Source organism: Bos grunniens, chromosome 7, assembly GCF_055505025.1.
Source record: "Bos grunniens cultivar Pamir isolate PY7600 chromosome 7, Bosgru_T2T1.0, whole genome shotgun sequence".
In the NCBI taxonomy this organism is placed as follows: domain Eukaryota; kingdom Metazoa; phylum Chordata; class Mammalia; order Artiodactyla; family Bovidae; genus Bos; species Bos grunniens.
In genome coordinates, this window is record NC_141171.1 from 48,458,083 (window position 1) to 48,477,894 (window position 19,812).

At 46.2% G+C, this 19,812-nt stretch overlaps 1 protein-coding gene across 3 annotated transcripts in view; it reads right to left on the reverse strand.

The window, feature by feature from the left end:
* SPOCK1 (SPARC (osteonectin), cwcv and kazal like domains proteoglycan 1) overlaps positions 1–19,812 on the reverse strand; it is a 583,470-nt gene that overhangs the window by 176,212 nt on the left and 387,446 nt on the right. The window lies entirely within an intron of this gene.

Sequence of the window (19,812 nt, forward strand, 5' to 3'; positions counted from 1 at the left end):
TTTACAAGGTTGTGCCAGTTTCTGCCGTATAGTACAGTGAATCAACTATAGGTCTACATATATCGCTCCCTCTTGAACCTCCCTCCCACCTTCTCTCCCCCCATCCCACCCGCCCAAGCCAACACAGAGCACTGAGCTCCCTGTGCTGAAGAGACATTGACAACACACTAGAAAGACAATGAGAAACTGACTCTGTCAGTTCCTCCAGCCCCCTGAGGAGGGTGGCAGATCACAGGTGTCCCCACTCAGCACCCAGAGCCTCAGACGCCTCCAGGGCTGATGAGCATCCTCCAAGGAGGAGGACGCACAGACGACTCAGAAAGTAGTCTAGATAGAAGCAAACACAACCAAACGGCTTTATCACAGCTGTGGAAAAGCATCTCTGGATATGTTTTAAAGCAATTTCAGTCCAGCTTTCAATTTGCCATGCGACAGCGGCTCTGAGGTGATGTCACTTTCAGCTGCTAAAATCATCAGAATTCTACTCTTTCATTCCAGCTCCGGCATCTCCCTAGCCTAACCTTTGTCATAATGATAAATGGCGCTATTAGGATGGCTTATGTCCACGGAAAGAGCCCTGTCCTCATATCATAAACCACCAAAATCAAGGCCTGCAGTTACGGCCACCCTTCCTCTCTTAGAGGAGCTGCTTTCCCAGCAGACCGTTGGGAGCCACATCCCTGGCCAAGGGGCCAGGGCTGGGTGGCGGACAGGCAAGCCAGGTGGGTACTGTGCCCTTGACACACTTTGCCTGGGCCATCCTGTGAGGGGCTTGGTTGGGCTCCAGAGCCAGAAAATACAAGTCCAAACCTCAGCTCTGCCACTTACCGTGCCATCACAGCAGGATATTTCACCCTGTAAGTTTCAGTTTCCTTATCTTTAAAGTGGTGGGGGGTCGGGGGACAAGGAATAGTATCTCTTTCAAGCAGATAGTATGAGGATTAAAATGGCTCATGTATGTAAATGACTCAGTACAACGCCTGGAAAAAAGGGAGCAATCAAAATGTCATTACCATTATTATTGTTGTTTCGTCACTATATCGTGTCTTACTCTTTGTGACCCTGTGGGCTGTAGCCAGCCAGGCTCCTCTGTCCACGGGATTTCTCAGGCAAGAATACTGGAGTGGGTTCCCATTTCCTTCTCAAGGAGATCGTCTTGATCCAAGGATTGAACCCACCCACATCCCTTGCATTGGCAAAGTGAATTATTTACCACTGAGTCACCAGGGAAGCCCATTATCATTATTATATGCCCTATCAGATGGAGCTGTAGGGAATGAAAGCACCATTGCCATAGAAATGTGACTTAAGTCTAATGCCCTAGGTTTGGAGTTGGTGCTGAACTCCCCAGAACTCACGGGCCACAAGGAGTAAATCTTTTCTGCCAAGTGTAGAAGGGATCTTCAGCACCTCGGGAATTCAGGTGTGGCATCTGATGTGACCTACCCTCTTCCAAATGAACAACAGTGAGACACAAATGGCATCCACCGACTTGGTTCTATCCTACCTCAATCCTGTCCCAGCGATTTGTGGGAGGCAGTAAGAGGAAGGAGGTCCGTTTGGGGAATTATTGGGTTGGCCCAAAAGTTCGCTCGCTTATGGGAAACCCAAATGAACTTTCTGGCCAACCCAATACCTTGGCGGTTGACATCAGGAGGGCGACCACACACCCTGTGCACAACACCTTAGAGAAACTGGGGACCCCAGGCCAGACAGGGTCATAGACTGAGCCCATCTAAACAATGAACTCGGAAAGGAAGTCCTATGAGGGCACTTGGGATGGCTGGTCCAGATGACTCATTTTACTCACAGGGACAACTAAAACCAAGCTGGGGAAGGGTTTGCCCACCAGAAAGGATTGGTGGCTAGGTAATGGTGACAATCACACAGCCACAGAGTGTCGGGATGGCTTTCCTTCAACCCTCCTCAGACACACTTAGATGACTCACCTGGATGATTCGCTGGGGGCATCTACATGTTCACCACTAGGGCTCCTCTCTCCAATGCCTCCCTGCTTCCTCAGCAGTTACTCACCTTGTCCCTGCCTCTCTGTCTGGAATAAAAACATCTACTGTTCACATTTCTAAATCACATGGATATGGGTCTCCTATTATCTTTAACCAAACACACTTTCTTCTTTCAAGATGTATTCTGCACTACAGAAAAAGGGATGGGAGGGGATGAGACTCCAGGCAGCAGACAAGCAGGCTGCCGGCACGGGCTTTAATCTCGGAGTGGGTGATTCCTTCAGAAGAACACCACACATTTATCATCATTCTCACAGCAGATTGTCTGACGCTGATAATGAATCAGCAAATACAGGCAGCAGTTCTGTGTCTGGCAGCCTCTCTCCTGGGTCAGTCCCCAGCGTGTGCGCCCATAGCCAAAGTAATTCTTGTTTTGAGTTCCCAGAGAGTGGTAATAAAGTCTAGAAAGTGGGCAGCTTTGCTGGAGCAGACTACCATGTGTGATGATGCCCCAGAGGAAGGCAGATGGCGGGAGCTTAGCCAAAGGCAGGCCAGGGAGAAGTGAATGCTGAGTCACTGGCATTAAGGAAAAGATAGAACTACCAATTAATCACCAGCCAGTAAAGATGGGTCATCCCTGTCTCTGGACCTGAACTTCACCATTAAATACATTAAGGGGAGACAAAGAGATGAGGCTTTCTAGGGCTTCCTAGTGGTCTGGGGCATCAAGGATGCTCAATATAGCCTTGTTGGGTGAGTGGGTGGATCCCTGAGTGCTGACCACTGCACTGGTTACTAGCAGTTAATCACAAAATCACAGACTGAGCCTGAAAACCCCTTAAAATGAATCTAGTCTAAGGACTTTAGTTTATAAATGAGGAATTGGACACACAAGTGAATAGCAGAAGTGAAGTGCCCACTGTCACAAAGAAATACAGCCAAGTTACTTCATATACATTTGTCAAGTTGAAGTTACCCTGAAATTGACTGCATTTCTCTGGAAACATTTTAATTCCTTACTTTGGCATCTACATTTTCACTATCAAGGCTCAGTCTTATCAATAAAGCCCTTCTGAAACACTGTCCCTGACTCTACACCTGTGGAGGAGGAAGCTCTCGCTCATACCCCATGCCAGGTGGTCATGGATCATGCTCAGGAGGAACCACCTCTGACCCTGGGATGCCCTGGGGACTAAAGGTACAAAGGCCAAAGCATGCTGAGTTTTCCCAATTCTAATGAGACAAGCATACCTGTTACATTCAGACAAACTCAAGTATTTCTTATTCCACTAGGACTCGTGAGAAAATGGCACCCAAATCAGTACTCTCTGTCCAGAGGCCAAATTACACAAAGTAATGTACAAGTAGATGTGAGCCCAAGGAAGCATAACTTCCCTGGTTATTGGGTATATATTTCAATCCCTGCAATTCAGTGCAAACCATAAAAAATAACCAACCCAGGTGAGGCAAGGGACTAAGCTTTCAGGCTCTCAGATATTTCACTTCTTGAGTCAATGAAGAGTGAAATCCGATGAAGGTGTCTTGATGGCACTGCTATTCCCGGTGTCACAGACATTAATCAACTGGGGCAACACAAGCAATTTAGTCTGGGAGGCAGGTCCTGCCAGCCCTCCCTTTGGCCTCAAAACCCTACCTCCACCCCAGTCTGGCTGGTGCCAGGGGCAGCCACGCCTCCCACCCTATTCTCGGCTCCACACAGAAAATCTAAGCTGAAAAGGGAAGACAATCAGGAGATCACCAGCATTGCTTCCTCTCTTTCGGTCAATTGCTTATCCTTATCTCTTCAAGAAAATTAGAGATACCAAGGGAACATTTCATGCAAAGATGGGCTCGATAAAGGACAGAAATGGTATGGACCTAACAGAAGCAGAAGATATTAAGAAGAGGTGGCAAGAATACACAGAAGAACTGTAGAAAAAAGATCTTCATGACCCAGATAATCACGATGGTGTGATCACTCACCTAGAGCCAGACATCCTGAAATGTGAAGTCAAGTGGGCCTTAGGAAGCATCACTACGAACAAAGGTAGTGGAGGTGATGGAATTCCAGTGGAGCTATTCCAAATCCTGAAAGATGATGCTGTGAAAGTGCTGCACTCAATATGCCAGCAAATTTGGAAACTCAACAGTGGCTGCAGGACTGGAAAAGGTCAGTTTTCATTCCAAACCCAAAGAAAGGCAATGCCAAAGAATGCTCAAACTACCACACAATTGCACTCATCTCACACGCTAGTAAAGTAATGCTCAAAATTCTCCAAGCCAGACTTCAGCAACATGTGAACCGTGAACTTCAGATGTTCAAGCTGGTTTTAGAAAAGGCAGAGGAACCAGAGATCAAATTGCCAACATCTGCTGGATCATGGAAAAAGCAAGAGAGTTCCAGAAAAACATCTATTTCTGCTTTATTGACTATGCCAAAGCCTTTGACTGTGTGGATCACAATAAACTGTGGAAAATTCTGAAAGAGATGGGAATACCAGACCACCTGATCTGCCTCTTGAGAAACCTATATGCAGGTCAGGAAGCAACAGTTAGAACTGGACATGGAACAACAGACTGGTTCCAAATAGGAAAAGGAGTACATCAAGGCTATATATTGTCACCCTGTTTATTTAACTTTTATGCAGAGTACATTATGAGAAATGCTGGACTGGAAGAAGCACAAGCTGGAATCAAGATTTCCGGGAGAAATATCAATAACCTCAGATATGCAGATGACACCACCCTTATGGCAGAAAGTGAAGAGGAACTAAAAAGCCTCTTGATGAAAGTGAAAGAGGAGAGTGGAAAAAGTTGGCTTAAAGCTCAACATTCAGAAAACAAAGATCATGGCATCTGGTCCCATCACTTCATGGGAAATAGATGGGGAAACAGTGGAAACAGTGTCAGACTTTATTTTTGGGGGCTCCAAAATCACTGCAGATGGTGACTGCAGCCATGAAATTAAAAGACGCTTACTCCTTGGAAGAAAAGTTATGACCAAACTAGATAGCATATTGAAAAGCAGAGACATTACTTTGCCAACAATGGTCTGTCTAGTCAAGGCTATGGTTTTTCCCGTAGTCATGTATGGATGTGAGAGTTGGACTGTGAAGAAGGCTGAGCGCCGAAGAATCGATGCTTTTGAACTGTGGTGTTGGAGAAGACTCTTGAGAGTCCCTTGGACTGCAAGGAGATCCAACCAGTACATTGTGAAGGAGATCAGCCCTGGGTGTTTTTTGGAAGGAATGATGCTAAGGCTGAAACTCCAGTACTTTGACCACCTCATGCAAAGCGTTAACTCATTGGAAAAGACTCCGATGCTGGGAGGGATTGGGGGCAGGAGAAGAAGGGGACAACAGAGGATGAGATGGCTGGATGGCATCACTGACTCGATGGACGTGAGTCTGAGTGAACTCCGGGAGCTGGTGATGGACAGGGAGGCCTGGCGTGCTGCAATTCATGGGGTTGCAAAGAGTCAGACACGACTGAGCTACTGAACTGAACTGAACTGAATCTTTTTTTTTAAGTTTACCAAATTCCCAGCATGTATGTATGCTTTTGAAGCAGTAAGATGATTCTTAAGGACAAATCTGATGATGCGATTCCATGCTTAAACCCTCCATCTTCTCACCCCCTGGGGCCTGTCTGAACTTCTAGTTTTGGTGTTAAACTGACCGAGCCTATCTTCACCGGGCCACTATCTGTCCACTTTCCTCCCCAACCCTCCACCACACACATCCATGCATATACACACATACCTATGCATGTACATACACACATACACCATGCAGACACCCCCCATACATGCATATACACACACACACACCCCATGCACACACAGTCTTGCATGCAGGCATGGACACACACACACGCATGTATGCATGCACACATGTGTACATATACGCTGACCGCCAACACCAAATATTTTTGCTCCAGCCACTCTTTGCTACTTCCCAGAGCCCACCAAAGAACTCTGCGCCATCGTGTGGATTTTTCCCAGATCTGAAACACGTTCATCCCCACCCACGTTTCTCCCCTTCACTCCTGCCTGCCTCATAAGGCTTTCTTCAAGGCCTAGTTCAAAACTCCCCTCCCCCAGGAAGCCACCCAGGGCCCTTCCCACAGGCAGGCAGGCTGCACTCCCAGTCCAGCATGGTCCTGTGATCACTTGTGGTCCCCAACTTGTCTGTAAGCAAGCATCTTTATTAGGCTGGATCAATGTTAAGATGCCATTATGATTCAGACAGGACCTGGGGTACACCCAGGCTAAAAGCCTTGGTGCCCGTCCTGGACATTCCCCTCCCCGTGCTCAACACTTCTCCCCATCACTCAAGTCCTACTGATTCTATCCCCAGCCAGCCACATCAGCCCCTTACATATGTCATGCTAACTTGAATCTGTATGACTTGGTAAATAAATGCTTTCTACCTATATAGCAAATGTCTGCCCCTTGTCCAAGCTTCAAATTGACTGCTTCCCATGCAGTTTCTTTGCCCTCTGGGAGCCCTACCCGAAGAAGAATTAATCATGTGCGTGCATCTGAGCATGCTCAGTAGCTTCAGTTGTGTCTGACTCCTTGCAACCCTATGGACTGTGGTCCGCCAAGCAACTCTATCCACGAGATTCTCCAGGCAAGAACACTCAAGTGGGTAGCCATGCCCTTCTCCAGGGGGTCTTCCCGACCCAGGGATTGAACCCATGTCTCCTGCATTGCAGGCAGATTCTTCACCACTGAGCCACCAGGGAAGCCCAGCGTTAATCACGTTCATATCCAACTGTGACGGTCACCACAGCACAAAGCAGTTCACTGTGTGTCTATCTTCCACAACAAATTGCATGTTCCTCAAGGAGAGTGACTAGGCCTTAATCATATTTGTGATCCTGGGGCTTGGAAACATGGTTGACCCTTGGGACATGGGTGTGCTCAGTGAAATACATGAATTTATTAATTTGGACCTTCAGAATTTTCTCCTTTTATTTCTGGAAATTATTAGCACTAACTGGAAGACAAAAATAGCATGTGGTTTAAGCAGCAAGAATTCAATAGACTGAGAAATTCTAATTCAGACTTGAAAAACAATTAGCAAAAATGTCTAAAGACAGCAGGGAAGTGGGTAGAGGGCTCTCCTGTATATATGAGGGCTAAGGGACTCCCCATCTTTTGAAAGTAGGTTGCCTCCAAAGCTAGGAGAGGACCTCCAAGGCACAGGTTCCAAATTCCCAACTGATAATAATTTTCCAATTTGAGAATGAAAAATGAGAATTCTCAAGAAATCTTAACTGTTACTGAAATAATTTTTTCTATATTCTTCTCAATACTATATTTAAGTGTTTTTTTAAATCAAATAGGATACAGTAAGTTTAGTAGTATTTATAAAGAAATGTAGCTTAAAGTGAAAATCCAAATACTAGAAATTGCCAGCAAACACTGGTGGGTGGTGTTCAAATACTGTGATACTTGGACCTCCTAGCAAGTTAACAGCACAGCACAGAATCGCGTGTTGACATTTGTTCTAAAACTACTTTTTGGAACACCACTCAGAGGATTTCCATAAGGTATACTATGCAAATACATTTATTAATATTCATTTTATTTACAAGAGCAACTCACCACTGGCAGCAGAGTGGATGACGACTACATTCTTATAAGATGACAATAACTACAAGTAAGATAGACCAGATCATGACAGCTCTTCCCTGTCCTAGTTCCTGATAACTGGTTGACCAGTTGACCTGGTTGACCTTAACCTTCAAGTCCACTTTTCAGCATTTCCCGTTTTTGCCTCCCACTGGACCCAGCCACTCCTTACTCTGAGATCCCCACCCTAGCCACTTGAGGCAGATCCCAAACCCTGCCACTTCCCCATGTGATAAGCAAGGGAATCTTTGATGACATGAGTTGTAACTCAGTATTTCATTTGACCATGGGCAGAATAGGGTCATAATCAGGGCCCACAGTAAGTAAAGCAGTATCAGAACAAAGACTTCCACAGTAATTTTTCCAGCAATAAATATATATGCCAGTATAAACTTCCTGATATCAATCCCAGAGGATGAAATTCAACATTGTGTATCAAAAATACTTGCACAATGCAGCAGGGCTGGGGGCCGCTAAGACTGTCTGTAGAATTGCTGACTTTTTTCAGTTATTGAAGAAGACAAGACCACTACATTTTATTCAATACACTGTGCATTCTAAACATGTTTGCATAACTTTTGATAGAAATGTTTTACTCTGCATATGAACAGCTGGTAAAAGAGGAAAGCAAATTCTAGATCACAAATAGTAGCAGCAACACTCCAGCTATTTTACATGACTGCTAGACATCCCTCTAAATGCTGATCACACTTCCCTGACTCCTCACCCACAATGACCCCCTGGTGGTAGATGCTATCATTAACCCATTTTATAGAAGCAAAAAAGCAGAGGTCTGCTTAACCAGTCCCAGTCCCTTCTTCTCTGACCTGTCTTTGTTCTCTCATCAAATCTCTATGGCAGACCTGTCAGCTCAGAGGCCTAGAGAACCCACCCAGGAGCCAACCCTTTCCAGTAATCACAGTGTCTGTTTGCTGGCAGCCAGGATCACTGCATCTTATTATCATGTTAATATCAAACTGCCCATTGAAAATGAAGATTGAATTTGTTTGCAAAATCAGAACTAATTGCTTCTGAAACAAGGATGGAAGATACTCAGACAGTTGATACGGTGACTATGTTGAACCAGAGACAAAATAATGAATGCTAATTAAAAGGGAAAATATGTTAACCATTGAAATAATCTGTCCTGTAAAATGAAGCTATAATTCCTCCATTGTTAGAGTTATTTGAGTCATTATACTAAGTCATAAAATGACACAGGAGGAGTATAATGGCTTGTGTCATTTCAAAAGCTGCTTTGTGAGAGAGACAGACTCCCACGTGAGACAAGCTACACCCTGGTATCTGTGGGCTCAGGAGTCTCTTTCCCAAATGAAGAAGGTCCCAGATATAAGATCCTGTCCAGAGAGAGTTCAGGTTTCCTAATAAACAGATGCCTATTAGAGAACTGTGGAAAAAAATGCCCAGTCTCTGTGGAGTAACTGTTGAGCACCTTGGAGTGTTGTAAGCACCACCAGGCCCTCGCATGGTGCAAACACAAGCTGTTTACAGAAGCTTAAAATTTTAAAGGGCAAATATATAATAATGAGCATAGCAGCTAAACATTTATTGAGGCCTTATTATTCTGCTGGTACTATTATTACTACCAGCAAGAGTAAGTAACATGTTCTGAGCTCTTACAATGTTCCAGGCCCTTTACATGAACTGTCACATTCACACCTGCCAGCAGCTCCAAGGAGGAGAAAAGTGATGGTAGAAATGGGAAGAAGTGTGAGGAGTGAGCCAGGGAGAGTTTGTGAGCAAAGAAGACCTACTGGATGGGAAGGACAAAGACCACAAGGTGGACCCTGGTCATCAGGGAGAAGCACCTACTAATTCACTGATTCAGGCCTGCACATCACTCACAGTAAGCCAGCACCCTGTGTGGCTTCATTCCATCTGGCTTGGCCCAAGTAAGGAGGCTGAGCATGTGATATCTCCCAGGTCAAGGCTCAAATGCATCAGAAGAGACAAGCAGGTGCCAGAATCAACAGAAAGCCCTCAATGCCCCGGCATACTCCCAAGCCACCACCACATCAGCTTACTACTTCAAACTCATAGGAAAAGTATGTATTTTTAGTTTTTAGAGCAGAATCAGGGCCACCAAAAAGACATGTGGCTGGTATGGATGCAATTCCAAAAGTAGGAACTTCTGTGTGTGTGTGAATGTCAACCTCTGGCCTGCAATTCATTTCAACTTGAGCCTCCGTGACCTGCCTTTCACCTGAGCTGTGTAATGGCCCAGGCAGCTGGAAAAGCATCTAACCTTCAAAGATGACAAGATTCAATAGCCAGAGGAGAGTTTCCAAAAACATTGTATGTGCATGTAGAAAAGAGCTGGAAATGCATTAAGAGGGCACATACCAGGGAACACACCCTCTGCCAGGTAGGAGTGAGGGTGTGAGAAAGGGAACTTCAGCTTTGTCACTCCATATATCTAGTATCTGACTCTATACCAGGTATTGCTGGTTTAATCTGTTCAAAATCTAAACATGGAAGGTATTTTCAGAAATTTAAAAGAAATGCATGTTGTCAAGCCTACCCTTCACTGCCAGCCGTGCCTCTCTCCAGTAATGTTTGAAAAAGTCAAGGTGATTGAAATAGAAGATCTTTCAGGTGCAGGAAGGAGGGCTGAATAAAGGAAGTTCATCTGCATAAAAGCATCGGGGAATACTCAAAAGATTCTGGTGAAGACCAACAGGTCAGATCTATTGAACTATGTTTCTTCATTACTGTATTTTCAGGGCCTATTTAAGCAAAGCTATCAAAGCTGAAGGTATAATTATTCCAAAGGTGGTTAGGATCCTGGAGACAGTCTATTTACTAAACATTCATAACAAACGTACTGCACTGCGCTGTGCTTAGTCACTCAGTTGTGTCCAAATCTTTGTGACCCCATGGACTATAGCCCGCCCGGCTCCTCGATCTATAGCAAGTATCCAGGCAAGAATACTGGAGTGGGTTGCCACGCCCTCCTCCAGGGGATCTTCCCAACCCAGGGATCAAACCCAGGTCTCCTGCATTGCAGGCGGATTCTTTACCGTCCAACCTACCAGGGAAACCCAATATACCTACTATGTGCCAGTAATTGGGTAAAGAATTCAAAGATAATACTAGCATTGTGTTAAATGTACTTCCTAAAACACATATTACCTGTAACAATTTTTTGTAAACGTAATGATATTTAATTATTCTAAATGACTGAATTTATTTGGGATAGGTGTTACCTTAACTGTTTTTATTCTTACTCACATCTTGAGACAGTAAAGAGTCTCTGCCCATGGACTTCTCCAGGAAAGAATACTGGAGTGGATTGCCATTCCCTTCTCCAGGGACTGAAACCTCATCTTCTGCTTGGCAGGCGGATTCTTTACCACTGAGCCACCAGGGAAGCCCAAAGAGTCTCACAGACTGCTGACTTGCTCAATAAAATTTCTAACAGCAAGACATTCACTATTTATTTCAGGACCCCCATCACCACCCTCAGGCCATTCTACATTTAAGAGTGTCGGAAGCAGTTTGTGGGCCAATGGCTAAAGGCCAAAAGGAAAGGAAGTTGCCAGATTATAAACCCAGATCTCTGGTGTTCTCCCATTCTGCACATTACTTGAATCAAGGTTTCCTTATACTTGAAACCAAACAGATATGTCCAGGGATCCTCATCAAACCTAAACTCACAATGCCCTCAAGTGTCTCCTGACCAGATCAGGAGGATTAGCGGGCGGATGTGATTATGTAAATTCCACTAAGTGCTCAGAGACTGTCTGCAGTCACCTTCCATTAAGGCAACGACACAACATGGCCAGTGGCACCAGGGGCTGGGAGGCAGGGGTTTTAACTCAGAGTTCAGCTTGTGGAAGAGCTCGGCCGCTGGGGCCTGCATGCAAAACCAGTCTGTGTGGGTGGGTGCACATGTGCACGCACGCATGCACACGCGCGCACACACACACACACACACAGAGACATTTACAGGCCACAACTAAAATTCTGCTTTGTTAATGAAAAGTGCTAAGCCAGCAGTGTAATAGCAGCTATTAGGGAAATATAATTGAACAGTTAAGCTTCCTTTATTCCCTTAGGATAATGGATAGCAGTGTACTGTTTTAAAAATCCATTTCTCCCTAAAAGGGAGCAGAAGAGAAACTGTCACTATTACCCAAAGACCTTTGGCATCCCCATTTGACTTCTTGTTTGCTGATCGTCTTTGTTTGCTGGTCCAAGAAAGCAAGGTCCCTTTCTAGCCCTGAGACCTTAGAGGAAATCTTATAGCAACGGACACACTAATTGGGAAAAAAAAAAAATCAAATGTTAAGCAAGAAGCCTAGGGCTGAGAATTTCCACTGCCTCTCTCCCTGAGCATTCCTGATCCTCCCTCTCTGCAGGAGGGAACAGAAGTACTGCGGGTTTTGCTACAGCTTCCAGCTAAGTGTATGTGAGCTCAGGTGTGCACACGAGGCTGAGTGCAGGTACATGCAATTCTGTCACTGGCTCTGTGATGTCATCTTCGAAAATATATTCTTACATTCCTGAGAGGCAATTCATTATTATGGGACATGTGCATGAGGGAAGAAATAGCCACATTTGTTTTCTAGTCACCAGCAACAAAGCCCATTCTGGGAGGGCTACATATAACCTAATAGGAAGAATAAGTCAGCAAAATTAAACAGAGGAGGGTAGATGGCATTAGGGACATTGCCTCTTTAGGTCAGGCCCAGAGCTGAAGCTGAAGTTCCAATACTTTGGCTACCTGATGCGAAGAGCTGACTCATTGGAAAAGACCCTGATGCTGGGAAAGACTGAGGGCAGGAGGAGAAGGGGATGACAGAGGATGAGATGGTTGGATGGAATCACCAACTCAATGGACATGAGTCTGAGCAAACTCTGGGAGACAGTGAAGGACAGGGAAGCCTAATGTGCTACAGTTCATGGGGTTGCAAAGAGTCAGACATGACTGAGAGCCTGGAATGAGACAGGCTGGAAGCTGATAGAGACATGGATCCAAGGAGATTCGGCTGAACACCAATATCTGCAAACTATCAACACGACACCACTCACCACCAGTACTGCAGAACGCAAGCACAGTCACATCTACATTGTAACTTTCACTTGATCTGAAAGCTTTCTCCAAGCCAAGGTTGGAGCCACTGACAAACTCCTCACCTCTGCAGCAGCCCAGCTGGTAGGGGATTTTCTGGGTGGGGAGGCCAAGGATGAAGCCTAGTTCTCTTGGTCTTGTGCTTTCTCAACACCTTCTCCTTCCAGGTTCCTCTCACCTTTTCCCAAGGACCAGCTCCACTGCCACCCCTCCTGGAAGAAGTCTCAAACAGCCCTTCCCTTCCCCCAAGCACGTCTGTCCCATGGCCATTGTTCCCAGTCCGTTGTTCATGCCCCACAGGCCTTTAGCACTGGCCACTTTGGACTATGCTCACTGAGGTCCCCAGCTCCTCCCACATACAGAAAAGATGCTCAAGGATGTATCGGCACAGACAGCAGTAACCCTGTGTCCAAATGCTATTCCAGAGTAGAACCTGGACCAATGTATAAAGGTTACTAACAGAAAATATCTGACTCAATACAAGGAAGACATCTCACAGAGTGAGAACTGTCCAAGGACAGAGGTTCCATCTCAGAAGGTTGGGGATGGAGGCTCCCAGTACCACAAGAGTTCAAGCAGACGTCATTTGAAGGAAGGGGATTCTACAAAAGGCATGCTCTGATTTCTGTAAGCATTCTTATATATGATGGATAATAAGGAGGCTGTTTCTTTTTTTTTTAATATTGTGGTCAAGTACACTGAACATCCTTGAATATATACATGTATCTGTATTTGCTTCCATGAGATAGGGTGTCCAAAATGGAACCAAGGGGCCAATGAGGTCAAAATACCCACTGGAAATGTTGTACCAATTTGCACCCTGAAGGAAGCATTGGTCCATTATCCCAACCCTGTGTTCTGAAGACAGCTACCAAGATTTGCAAAGTGCTTAGATTCACCACCAAAGGTCCACAGGTAATCAGCAGAGCCATTAAGAGCAGCAAGCCAATTTCACCCCATAACATGAAGTTAAAAAAAAAAAAAGGCACATGGAAAAATTGCTGAAGTTAGAAAGCAAGTAGATGAGCAGGAAATCAAGTGTCACCCCAGTATGTGCCAGTCAGTTGGCAAGTACTCTGTGAGCTCACACGGGGCAGACAGCAGCAGCTGTGGTCCAGGCCCCCTCCCTGGCACCAGGTGGACCAAGCCTCCTGGCACCAGGCTTCTCCCCAGGACAGAGGATGGACCCTCAAGACTGCTACCTGCTGTTTTCCCAAGTTTCTTATTGGCTGAGCAGGCACCTTGGGCTGGAGTATTTCTCCCTAGCTTACTCTTAAGGACAGGAAGGGCCAGTCGCAAGGGCCAAGGAGCAGAGGCAGACCTCAGAGACAGGAGATTCTGGAGCCTGCAAGCCTCCTGGATGAAGCAAGACAGTGAATTTAGGCCAGTCACCAAGAACCACAATGGAGTCACAGAAAGCTATTCAGTCTTGGCCTGTGGTGGCTGGCAGAGTGCATCCCCAGTGGTGCCCTTCTCCTGTTTTCTTCCTGAAGGTAGATCCAAAGGCCATTCTATAGTCCTCAGCAAACACAGACCTCCAGCTCTGAGGGACCCAAGGGGTGGATGAGATGGATGATACCTGACCATCAACAAGGCCAAGTCTCTGGCCCCAAAGGATGGTTGACCTTCAGATATATCTAGTCACAGAGCACAGAGAGAGGGTGGGCTGTAAGGAAGCTGCCAGCCACCAAGTCAGGGCAGGGAAAAGAATCAGGGTATGATGCCCCGCCCCCCACCAAGAATAGGGCCACTTCCACACCACGGTGACATACAGGTTACCTCCAGGTTCCCCATGGGGTTTCACAGGCACTTCTTAGTATTTTCTGGGTGTCTAGGAATGTGGTAGGTGCTATGCAGAAAATAGAGGGAATACAATATGCTGTTGACCTCATGATAAGAGCCCTAACCCTCACCTGCAACATCATTGTGCAAGTTGGCTGACCCATCAGAGCTTCTAAGTAAGTCCATCAGCTTGGCCCTGCACCTCCAGCTCCTTTCATGACTCAACTGATTCATTCATCCATGAAGTATGTTGTGAATACCTGCAGGGTGTGAAGACCTGGAGTCACACTCCAGAGGGAACTAGATATTATGAGTAAGTGGGATGAGCATGATCAGGGTGGAGTGGGGGTAGGGGACATACTCTGCTGGTAGGGTACTCACTAACCATGACAACTGACACAACCCCCACACGACAAACAGAAAGGCCTTGGCAGATGTGAACTCACATGAGCCTGGCAAGAATCGTCACCCCACCTTCTGGTTCCTTGAGCATCTGGAGTCTCATATGAGAAACTAACTTTCATTGAACACCTACTATGTTCCAGCATCATTTTAAAGTCATCCTCTGATGAGAAAATGCAGATTGCATGTAGGGAAGTATCTGGAAGTCTAAGAAGCCCTTATACAGAAGATGAGCTTTGAGCAGCCTTGCCCTGGTCCCCCATCTCTGCCACATAAAGGCTGTATAGGATTGAGCAAGTCACAAAGTGTCTGAGCCAGAGTCTCCACTCACTCTTAAACTCCTAGGAAAATGGTAAATACCACTGGCGTGCTGCCCCTTCCCTGCCTTCTACCCCTGGCCCAGTCCCAACTGCAGCTGTGCGTGGCTGCTCCCTTCTTGAAATTTTAACTTTAGTTTATAGGATTCTGACCTGCTAGCCTAGACTATATGCATCTGTGTTCCTACTCCTCTAGGCTACAAGCTCCAATGAGGGAAGCAAACACACACACACACACACACTCACACCTAGCCTTCCAGCTCTTCTCACATAGCACACAATCTGGCTTTAAGAATAAGAATTCAAGAAAATTCAGTCCACATTTTCTTGTCAATTATAAAAAAACTCTACCAGATCTTTAACAATGGTTCTTTTAAATCTTCAATTCATAAACAATTGTTGTTTTATTCTGATGCTTTCTTGAAAGCTTTTGCAATAAACTATAATTAAAAAGTAATTTAAAAACTCAGTCCATCCTAAGCTACAACACTATGTCCCTCTCTGGTGCAAAGCCACATAAAAGTTCTTTTCACACCTGGCCTGAGAGCCGACCCTGTCTGTGGCCTTCAAAGCTCTGTACACTCTGGCCCTGCCTCCCTCCCCAGGTGCTCGTAGCCAGGCCCCTCTCTGTCACTGCCTTTCTGCAGCCCAGGCCTCTCTCCTCGTACTTCCTCTAGGACACGAAGGCCCTTCCCTTTCTCTGAGCCAAGGCCTTTGCAAAGACTGTTCCCCTCTCCAAGACCTCTTCCTGCTCTGTACCTTCTCCCCAGCTGGCACCTTACACCTTTCACCCCTTCAACCAACCTAAAGTGACTCTCTCTTATGGTACCCTGCTGTTATCCTACTTAATACATAGCACAATTTACATGATACTCCTTTATACCTGTCTTTTCCAGTAGACTTTAATCTCCACAAGGGTAGACTGTGTCTATTCATCACAGAATTCCAGAGTCTGGCAAGTGAAAAGCACCATAAATACTTGTTAAAGAAATGATCACAGACTCCAATTAATGACCTCTAACCCACCATCACCGGGTCTTCACAGGCAGTTCAGTGGAAAAGCACCTGCCAGCCAAGCAGGAGATGTGGGTTCAATCCCTGGGTTGGGAAGATCCCCTGGGGAATAAAATGGCAACCCACTCCAGTATTCTTGCTTGGGAAATTCCATGGACAGAGGAGCCTGGCAGGCTACAGTCCTTAGGGTTGCAAGGAGTCGAACACAACTGAAGGACTGAACAGTAGCAGCAACACATCATTACCAGTGTGCAGAAGCCCCTTTCCGAGAGACAGTCCTGCCAACAGGTGGGACTCAAGCCCGAAAGCCCTTCATCCCCATTACCTTCACAGATACCTCCCTGGACACTAGTTCCAGGCCAGAGGGGAGCCCTGTCACTTGGCCCTCCACTTGGGAATCCTCAGAGCCATGAGGTTTGAGCCAGAGCCTCCTGCCTCGTCCTCCAGTCAGCTAAGTGGGAAGCAGGGCACCCCAGCACCCCAGCTGCAGCAAGACCATGGACAAGACAGGCTGGAAGAGGGGCCTTCCACCTCTCAGTAAGACAACCACATTCATTTCAATGTGTACCCGTGAAAAACATCACTTAAGTGTGTGCCTTGGAAAGGTACCAAGGTCCCCAAACCAATTAACTTTCATCTCTCCTGTCCTTCTGTGCGTGGAAGGCCTTGCCGACTGCCCATCCCCTCTGTGAGGAACATTAAAGATAGGACATTAGCTTGAGAACATTCTATTTAAAACAAAAGTACATCCAAAGATAGCCTCAGACATCCATCTAAATCACCTCAAGTCCATTTTCTGGCCCCGGAACTCTCATGGTCAGTGCCCCAGATGGGTCCTAGCCTGGTGCCTGACATCCATAAAGAATGCCTTTCATGGTTCATTGGTTGAATTAATCTGATATAAAATGTCTAAACTAGAAACCTGTGAATTGAGATCTTGATGAGTTTCGGCAGAGCAGCGAGCAGGCCACAGCAGATTTATTAATAACAAAGGCGAAGGAAAGAAGTTTAAAAAACTTAAAACAGAAGTAAGTGACAGTGGGAAAAACAACGTGATCAATTCTGAAAAAGAAGACGATGTTGTGTCCTGATGCCACACTGACCTTGCTCCCCTGGACACAGGGCACAGCTCTCTCCAGACCCTGGAAAGTGGCCAAGAACGGGCAGGCGACACACACATGCCATGAGTCTCAGGTGGCTTAAGCTTGTCTGCTGCCTCTTGTTTAAGGGTGGACGGGCTAAAATGACAACTCACACCCATGTGCCACTCAGCACACCCTGAGCCCTGATGGAAATCATGCCTCGCCATGACCTCTCCAAATTAGGCACACCCACCTCAACCTCCTGTTTTCTAATCCATCTCAAATGATGCACAAAATGTGTTACTGTATGTGGCTTAGTGACTAAACCACCACCATGCATTCCTTAATATGTAAGAGCACCAAGAAGCACAGCAGCAGAAGCACAGCAACTGCAGCCCAGTGATCTGGGGCAGAACCACAGAGCAGGGAAGTATGCTTAATGCTTTCTAACAAAGCTACGACAAACCTAGACAGCATATTAAAAAGCAGAGACATTATTTCACTGAAAAGGTCCGTATAGTCAAAGCTATGATTTTTCTAATAGTCATGTATGGATGTGAGAGTTGGATCATAAAGAAGGCTGAGCACTGAACAACTGATGCTTTTGAACTGTGGTGATGGAGAAGAGCCTTGAGAGTCCCCTGGACAGCAAGGAGATCAAACCAGTCAATCTCAAAGGAAATCAACCCTGAATATTCATTGGAAGGACTGATGCTGAAACTGAGGCTCCAATACCTTGGCCACCTGATGAAAAGAGCCAACTCACTAGAAAAAACTCTGATGCTGGGAAAGACTGAGGACAAGAGGAGAAGGGAACGACACAGAATGAGATAATTGGATGGCATCACTGACTCAATGGACATGAGTTTGAGCAAACTCCAGGAGATGGTGAAGGACAGGGAAGCCTAGCCTGCCACAGTCCATGGGGTCGCAGAGAGTCGGACACGACTTATTGATTGCAAAACAACAGAGACAGGGAGGGGATGAGAGAGTCATGCTCCATCAGTCCCTGTCGACAGCCACTCCCATCTCCACACACGCTTGGCTCACTAGCTCTCCAGCAACCTTGCATCTGGGCATGTGTGTCTTCAGAGAATTCCACCATAACACATTCTCCATCTCCTCCAGATAGAATCAGGCTCAAAAAAAGACAGCCAGAGAGAAGAGACAAGGCTCCTTTGCTTTGGATCCACTAGAAACTGAACTGCCCTCTCTAGCAGGAGGCCCTTCTCTAGCAGTGCAGCCAGGAGGTGGGGATGGCAGGCTGGCAGAGGGCGCTGGAGAGTATTCGCGCAGGGCAGAGGATCCAGTCCCTGAGAGCTACACTCAGAAACTGCCCAGTCAGGCAGGAGACCATGAGACTGACTGAGAGGCCTCACCAAGTAGCCCTGCCCTCATCCACCCTGTCTTCAGACATAACTCTGCTTTGGCACTGGCAGTAAGGTTTGGAAAAAAAAAAAGGGGGGGGGGGCAAGGAAACCAAGGCAGGGCAAGATATGGGTCTGGGACATTTTCCTGACAGATGTGATTTTTATGTATTTTTAATGTATTTATGAAACTTGCCTAGTGAATCTGCCTTCCAATGTAAAGGTCTGCCTCTCACTCCTCTCCTGGCTCCAAGGGACTACAGATTCCACATGATGATTCTCATCTCCATTATGAATTGTTTTTGACTCTCTGCTGCTTTGGTCCTCAAGCTCATCTAATCAATACCCCTGCTTCAGAAAGGAAAACAAAGGTGGGGAGAAGCTAACTGGCTTTGCATGAGTTGTTCAGTCTTGCTTAGTGAAGCCTCAGAAGCAGCTCAGGGGTGGAGGCATATGGTACTTCTTTCCTTTGAAAAAATAGCTTTGGTTTAAAGTAATTAAATATCTGTGTATTTAAGTGACATGTAGTTTGAATGATTGCTTTTGGAAAAACCACAGAGAGGAAAAAAGAATCCAGAACTACTGCTTTTGGCATAGAAAGAAGGAAATGGGGTTAATAGCCGAGCTCCCCGCCAACCCCTCTATAAGGGGAAAGAGTCAGGAGAGAAGTTCCCAGGAGTGTGTGTGGAGGGGATCTAGGATTAGGAACAGATTGAGTCCTGGGCCACAGCACTGTAGGCAAAAGCGAACTCGACAGTGAAAGCTCACACCCATGGCTCCGCAGCAGAGGGGGCTGCATCCCTCCATCCTGGTTCCAGATCTGCCCCTTACAGCCCTGTGCAACCAAGGGAGTTACTGACGGAAACTCAATAATCCCATCTGTAAAATGGGAATCATAATACAGACCGACAGACCCCTTTGGGAAATCCATAAGGGCACTTCTGCTCAGTGAGCTGAACCCAGTAGTGAGACGGGCTGGGACCTGGGACCCTTGCTGCAATGCTTGCACCTGGACACATCTCTCCTCCAGCAATGAAATACAAAGAAACTGTATGGACTAAAAACAACCCAGGGCATATGCAGTTGGGGCAAATTCTGGACGCAAAAGGTACGAAGAGACCAAAAAACCCAACTTCCACTTTTGA